The sequence below is a fragment of the Mustelus asterias genome, chromosome 1 (assembly GCF_964213995.1).
Source record: "Mustelus asterias chromosome 1, sMusAst1.hap1.1, whole genome shotgun sequence".
In the NCBI taxonomy this organism is placed as follows: Eukaryota; Metazoa; Chordata; class Chondrichthyes; order Carcharhiniformes; family Triakidae; genus Mustelus; species Mustelus asterias.
Genome location: NC_135801.1, coordinates 87,984,465 through 87,993,060, shown reverse-complemented (window position 1 = coordinate 87,993,060; position 8,596 = coordinate 87,984,465).

The window sequence follows — 8,596 nt, the reverse complement described above, 5'->3', positions numbered from 1 at the left end:
GAGACATGCATAGCTTAGGAGTGTCTTGGCGGACACATTTTGATTTTTCTCAATTAAAACAGAGGTTTGACATGTTGATACTTGTATTTGGAACGGGCTAACATTTTATTTAATTCAAACGTATTATGTGATTGACATAATGGGGGTCATTTTAAAATACAGGGGATAGTAGGATTTATTGTCTGCCATGTCTGTATTAAAGGTTTGCGAGGAGTTTGGATAGATGATTTATTAACAGGCAGTTCTTTATCAAAGAGTTTCCAATTGCGGGTTTGTATTTAGTTTCCTGCACTTGGCTCCTCATTCAAAGCGCATCGTGGAATGTGCCATGCAAAATGGTGAATTGGCCATGCTAAATTCCCCCTGAGCGTCTAAAGATGTGTAGGTTAAGTGGATTAACCATGGTAAATGCACAGGGTTATGGGGATAGGGCAGAAGGGAGGGCTTGGATGGGATGCTCTTTCAGAGAGTCAGTGCAGGCTTGATGGGTGAATTGGCCTTTTTCTGCACTGTAGGGATACAATGGTTCTAAGAAACAATTAGCCACATAGGAAGTAGTGACTGCTTTGAAGACCAATTTTATGGTTACTAGTTAGCAGAAGTAGTAGTGGCTGTTATTTTAGTATTCTGAAGAACAGTAATTACTGTAAAAATACTGTTTGGCATAGAGTATTATTCATTTACCTGCTTAATGTTTAATAAATTTATCCAGTATTTTAAGGTTTCAGTCTGGTAGAGTAATTACTTTCCTATCTTTCAAAGTAAAGTGGGTTACATGACAGGTCATTCTATATTCCAAGAGGTTCAATGATAAGAGTTTTCTGTTGAACCCTGGGTATTACTAAACTAAAAACAAAATGCTGAAGATGCTGACGATTTGCATACAGACAGTGCTGACCTTTATTCTGCTATTCACACCTCTTCATGACCAATCCTTTATTCTTTAGTACTATCGTTCTGACTCCTTTTGCCTTTCGTTCTATGATATCTTTGTAATATAATTTCACTCACAATTCCGGACCCCTTTTGCTTCACCTGCCCCTCCCCTTTTCACATTCCTGCCTCTCTTGGGTTCATGTTGAACTTGAAATATTAACTCTGTTTCTCTCTCCACAGATGCTGCCAGACCTGCTGAGTTTTCCCAGTACTTCCTGTTTTTATTCCTGGGTCTGGCTACATTTGCTGAGTATTCTGTTTCACAGGGGATACAAGAGCTGTTTATGGGAATGACCAGTGACACAGAACCAAAGAAAATACCTGCCATAAAGTGGTTGATTTGAATGGGAGATGGAGTCAGTGCATGAGGGCGGAGGTGGGGTGGGGCAGGACCAGGATAGACACTCCAGAGGCTGTGCACCAAATCCCCAACCCAAACCACCCCCCCACCCCACCCCGCCCCCTACCCAAGGTGGGTAATGTGTAGCCTTCACTTTCAGGGTCTCATCCACCCGGACCATTAGGCCCGGCTCCTTGTCTCTCACATTCCCACCCCCCTCCCCCTCCCCCACCCCATATGCCCCGCAGCCACCCCCATCCGCCCCGCAGCCACCCCCATCCCCCCATACTGCAGACTGACACTACACCGAAAGCTCATTTAGCAGCAGACAGCAGTCTTCAAGACCACCCACACCAATCTTGACCCCCCCCCCAACTTGCTGCACTACTGCAGCCTTATACCCCAGCACCCTCTCTTCTCTTTCTCTAACACCCATAAGACCATAAAACATAGGAGCAGAATTAGGCCATTCGGCCCATTGGGTCTGTTCTGCCATTCAATCATGGCTGATATTTTTCTCATCCCCATTCTCCTGCCCTTTTCCCCATAACCCCTGATCCCCTTATTAATCAAGAACCTATCTATCCCTATCTTAAAGACGCTCAATGACCTGACCCCCGCCATTCCCCTTGCTCCTCTCCGGAGCTGGCCGGCAGGCTCTGTCCCCTTGGACTCCCTGGTGTTCAATGGGGACAGTGGTGCTCACTTCCTCCTTCCTTCCTCTTGGGGGTCACCTGGAGTAGTAGCAGTACTAAAAGCAGTAGTGATTTGTGCTAGCGTGATATCACCCCTTAGTGGGTGGGAAGATTCAATGAGGGCTGAAGATGCGCCGTTAACCACACTAAGTACATGGTAAATGATTCAAATTCATGCAAATCACGCTCACGCCCTTCCTAGACGTGAACCTGATTGCGTCATCGGGGAAGATTGCGATCTGAATTCTCACTGGCGCAATCCTATTTTTGGCCGTGAGATTTAGCGGCCATGACGGGATTTGTGCCTGAGGCTGACATTGCTGCTAAATCTCGCCTTATAACTATGACTCTATATGAGACCTGAGAAAATTCAGGTTTGGGCACCAGCACACCCATCACTTTCTTAAAGCAACAACTACACAACTAATACTTTATAATCCTCTCTGGTTATGGGGGGGTTCTAAATTGACATCTGGTATTATGGCTAGCCTGCTCCCCTCACAGTAATTACTTCCATACAAAACACAAAGTCTCTGCTCTCTAATATAACACAGCCTCATATCCCCACATCCCTTATAACAGCTTTCCCATGCCATTTGACCATGCATTTCTCAACTGATATCCTCCTCCAAGCTAGTTCCTTACAACATCAACATGGACCACTGGCTCACACTCTGACGTGTGGAAATGAGGTGACATTGGCAGGAGGATCATGGGAAGTTAAAACACGAATCAGAAAACTTTGGGGACTTTTTTCAAAGACGCACGAGCAACAAAAATACCCTTCCTCCTCAATTCTCTCCTGAATAATACTTCCACTGCCACCCATGCTTCCAAAAATGCAATGAAGTTCACCTCGTAATTCCATTGAAAGGTGTAATTTAACAACAATGTGCCAGATACCAAGTTTTAACTTTTGACTGAAACAGTGGGGTTGCTGTCACACTGCAGGGAGACAGGGGGATTGCCAAGTATTCAAACTCACAGCATAAAGCGGAAAAATGTCCAACAAAAATAATCCTATTCACTTTAACAAGTCTACTGTAAAGATTCAGCAATCTGGTCAACCATCAAGAGAAGCAGAACCACAGTTTTAGCGCTTACATGTAAGTTATAAAAAGTTCAATACTTTTAATCATTGTGGGGTTGGTTAGCTCAGATGGCTAGAGTGATGCAGAATGATGGCAATGGCAGGTTCAATCCCCATACGAGCTGTAGTAGTTCTTGGAACACTGCCTTTTCACCTTGTGCCACACTTGTATAATCTAGAAATGTATATATAAAACTAATTGTCTCTCTCTAACAGATGTCTATGGTCTTTATGGATTATGGCTAATCACCTTACTTTTAATCATTGGCACAGTGGTTAGCACTGTTGCCTCACAGCGCCAGGGACCCAGGTTCGATTCCCGGCTTGGGTCACTGTCTGTGTGGAGTTTGCACATTCTCCTCGAGTCTGCGTGGGTTTCCTCCGGGTGCTCTGGTTTCCTTCCACAGTCCAAAGATGTGTGGACTCAGTGAATTGGCTATGCTAAATCGCCCCTTAGTGTCAGGAGGACTAGCTAGGATAAATGCATAGGGTTGTGGGGATAGGGCCTGGGTGGGATTGTGTTGGTACAGGCTCGATGGGCCAAATGTCCTCCTTCTGCACTGTAGGATTCTATGATTGTCGATATTACTTGGTTGCTCCAAATTTCTTATTTCTTAGTTAGTTAGTTTCTTTTACTTCTTCTTCTTGTCTTTCTTTCATCTTATCATTTATCTGATTTTAAACTTTGTGGGTTTAACTTAGATAAACACAATTTTTTTTTGAATAAGCATAGGAAGAAATATCTGAGACAGTTTGATTAACGCTGAGTGTAAATCAATCTGTAATTACAGTACCACTCTTTACTTAGCAAATGTTTAAAAAGGCCAATGTCTTACTAGCATTTTTCAAATAGTCCTGTCCTTGAGTTATGTGAATTAATTCGAGCCAAACTTGGCTGCTATGCTAAATTACAGCTCATTTACTCAGCAGCGATCCAATAATCCGAAATAGTTGGACAGAAGGTGACTTTACACTGCGTGGAATGCAATAACATGTAAAACTAAATTTCACACAAGCTCTGTCATTTGAATGAGAACCAATTACTTCTACGTTTTAAAATCTGAGTTCTGAGTTGTGGTAAAATGACTCTGAAAACCTGTAGTCCACTATGAAGAAAATTTAAATGTACAATGCCTCACAGATGCTCTTAAAGGAATATCACCTATTGGTTAGTTTATGGCTTTATTTAAGTAATATCTGTGCATATGGAACTCCTCTATGGGGTCCTCAGTGTCTTTCATCTTGTTCAATAGACTTGCAGGGAATTTATACAATGGGGTGATAAGGAGATTTCTTTCAGGAACACCTACAATGGCAGGAACTGTGGCTTGTCAAATGTCTTTTTACATCTCCTGTAGTAGAAGGATCTAGTATATTAAGAGTTAATCTGCCCCTGACTATAGTACCATCTATCAGTGATGTAAGAAAGCACCTGACCTAGAGCTTAGGACAGCAGTACGCAAGGTCGCAACATGCAAGGTTATGTCATGTAATCCTCTCCATATCTGTGCCCTCTGCTGTAAATATGTACATAGTTCAGTAATGTCAATAAAGACTTCTTGGAAACTTCTACAAGGCTGCTTAATGGTGTCTAAACATTACACAGCATAGGTAATGACAACCCAACCAAACATCTCCCATGAGTATTTGTGAAACCATTTTAACCATTTTCTCAAGCTGCCATGCCACCAACAATGATTGGTACACATATATCCTCAGGTCCCTCTGTTCCTGCAAATCTTTTAGAATTATATCTTTTAGGTTATATGATCTCTCATTCTTTCTACCAAAATATATCTGTGTTAATTTATCTGCCACATGTTTTTGAACAAGGGTGCAATGTTCTCCAATGTTCTGGCACCAAGCACTTGAATACAAGGAGTTTTGGAAGGTTACGGCGAGTGCATCCATAACATCTACCCTGACTTCCTTCAATATCCTTGGATGTATCCTATTCAGTCCCAGTCACCTATCAACTTTTAATTGCAAACAACCTTTCTAATCGCTCCTCTTTATAAATTTTTAGCCCATCCAAAGTCACATTTACCTTGTCTTAGACTACAATGTTGGCAGCATCCTTGTGTTATGACCAGGTGAAGAAGGGTTAAATAATTCCCTTCTTTTCCCTCTCCTCATTCAACCAAAACAAGTTCTTTTGTCTTTGAAAAGGGCATACTTTGCTAATTCAGTGAGTACTTAACTGGTTATGTGCTGTGATCATAAAATAACCAACAGGACAGTTTTCTTCTGGTACATTGATAGTTGCATAAATGTTCAAAACGTGTGTACAAAAAAATACTTAATACTTCCTCACTAATCCAACAATGTGTGAAAGCAATCTCAAAAGGATGATTATGCATGTATTAGTTTAAGCTTCACCCTTAAGGCAAACCTGTGGGCTAAGTTCCAGTTCTGCTTGGATCCATCCACATTGCAGACCTAAGCCCATGTATTTAAGTGCAGTGAACCACAATGAATCTGAAGAAGAAAATAATTTATGTAATTTCAGTGCAAGATACTGTAACGGTCAAATACTTGTAGAAATTTTGGAAGTTTATATGGGTAGTTTATTTTTTTAAAGAAAACCATAAAGCTGGTTGTGTGTACTTTGAATGTAACTTACTTTGAGCTGACTAAAAGGATACATGTACCTCTACAGGATTACTTCTCCTCTACCTTATATCAGGCTGGAAAGCCCAACTGTTTCCAGTAGTATCTCCTAATTGAACAACTGACACTAGAGGCTCAGTAATTCCCTGGAAGAAAGCAGGGTGGGGGAGGACTGAAGAACATTAAAAATTGGAGGAGTCAGCCATATGGTCCCTCCAGCCTGCCTCATTGTTTAAGAAGATCATGGCTGGCCCTCCATACCAACTCCACTTGCCCATCTATGGTGGCACAGTGGTTAGTACTGCTGTCTCACAGCGCCAGGGACCCAGGTTCAATTCCGGCCTTAAGAGACTGCCTGTATGGAGTTTGCACATTCTCCCATTGTCTGCGTACATTTCCTCTGGCTGCTCCTGTTTCCTCCCACAGCCTAAGGATGTGTGGGTTAGGTGGATTAGGTGTCCCTTTGTGACAGGGGGATTAGCAGGATAAATAAGTGGGGATACGGGGATAGGGGTTGAGTGGGATTGTTGTCAGTGTAGACTCGATGGGCCAAATGGCCTCCTTCTGCACAGTAGGAATTCTATAAAAATGGAGGCATGTAACTTCCTTAAGATATTTTGGTGATAGACCCGACCCTGCGAGCAGACTGATCACACCCTACTGATCAACCTCTGCAAAACTGGAAGAGGGAGGATTGGAAGCTGGTTGGGAATGGCTGTACCCCCGGAATCAGGCTCAAGGCTCTTCTCTATATTACCTTCAGCATTTGAATATCCCCTTTGTTTTCCAGTGATCAGGACCAAGTGCAGTTGCACCGATAGGGGAAGGTCGTTGAGCTTCTTGTTCCTGATTCACCATTCAATTTGGTCATTGATGACTGTTGCTTCATCTCCATTTGTCCTTCATTGCTCCATAGCTTTGTTCTTATGTGGCTGTAACAAATTTAAATTACCCCTCCTTATCCTTCTTTACCTACCTGTAGCATTTGACACAGTTGAACACATTATCCTCTTCCAATGCCTCTCCACTGTTATTCGGCCGGGTGGGACTGCACTCACATGGTTCTATTCTTATCTATCGAATCGTAGCATGAGAATTACATATAGAACATAGAACATTACAGCGCAGTACAGGCCCTTCGGCCCTCGATGTTGCACCGACCAGTGAAACCATTACCATCAATGACTTCTCTTCCAGCTCCCACACAGTTTCATATGGCATCCCCCAAGAATTTATTCGTAACCCACTTCTATTTCTCATCTACATACTGCTTCTCAGCAACATCATCTGAATATACATCAGTTTCCACATGTAAGATGATGACGTGCAGCTTAACCTTACCAGCACCTCTCTCGACTTCTCTGTCACTAAATTATCAGACTGATTGTCTGGATAAGCATAAATTCCATCCAGTTAAATATTGGAAACACTCGAAGCCATTGTAGTCAGTCTTGTCACAAACTCCTCGCCCTAACTACTAACTCTATCCCACTCATTGACAACATGTTTGGGACTGAACAAACTCAGTGGGGGCAATTTTCCCAAAAGAATTCTAAGTGTCGAATTCACGTCAAAACTGGAGTAAATCCCACTGGTTTTTCAGCAGGAATTTCAAAATGAATCTCCCACTCTGTGCAGTGCAGAGTGCCTCAGCGTGAATCACGCTGAATATCAGTGGGTGGGGCCTACTCTTGCTGAAGAGGCCGGCAACATAGCGCTGAGCGGGGCACTGTGCATGCGCCGATCTGTCAGTGCCGAGATCAGCACATGCACAGTGGCCTCGCACTGCCGGCCTCTCGATCGCTGGCCAGCCCTGTGATCCCCGCATCGTCAGTTGTGCAATACCCCCCCATGGCCCGATTGCTGGTCCACCGAACATGCCCGGGCCAGCCTCGACCCCTGCCCCCAGCCCGATCTTCTGATACCGCCCCCTCCCCATTCGCCCCCCCCCCCCCCCCTCCCCACACTGGCAGCCCCGATCCCCTCAGCTGGCTGACCCCTTCCCCCACCCCGATGGCCAGCCTGGATCGATGGCCTTCCTCCCTCTGTCACTCAGCTCAAATGTTCTCGTATGTCGGGAAGTTTGGAAAATCATAGCCAGTGCATTTTGTTAAGAACATGATTGATGGTAAATGCCGAATTGTTCCAAACCCAGAGGGGAATTAGAAACACTTGCCCTCAACTGTATCTTTGTAATTTGGTATAACGTGAGAAAAGGTTTGGAATCCAGAGAATGGTGCCCCAGGTATTTTGTGACGATTTTAAATAAACTAAATGTTTATTAGCAGTAAAATAAACAACAGTAACATAAACTAGAAGTACACTTAAATAAGACCACGGTATCACTAATTTAAAAAAGTTTCAAACAATCTTCATTTAGCTACGTTCAAAGCTAACTCTCCCCTTATGGTTCCACAACACCTTATAGATCTTAAAATATGCTGGTTTCGAAAACATTCCCAATCTGCAGGTTTTCTGATTTTCTTTGCCACATCAGCTTTTTTTAAAAATCTAATATTATCTTTAACTTCCTTACTCAGCCAGAGATATGCTATGTTTTTGATTTTTAAAGGGATGCATTCTTGGTGAACATATCGAATTGACACAAGGAGGCACGGTGGTTAGCACTGCTGCCTCACAGCACCAGGGACCCGTGTTCGATTCCCAGCTTGGGTGATTGTGCTGAGTCAGCATGTTCTCCCCGTGTCTGCGTGGGTCTGCTCTGGGTGCTCCAGTTTCCTCCCACAGTCCGAAAGACGTGCTGGTTAGGTGCATTGGCCATGCTAAATTCTCCCTCAGTGTACCTGAAGAGGCGCTGAAGTGTAACTTCATTGCAGTTGCGTAACTTGGCACTAAGAAGACATAGGGCTAATAAGAGCCACAGGGTTGGTGGATTGATATGGACTTGGCCTGGAGGGGGTATAG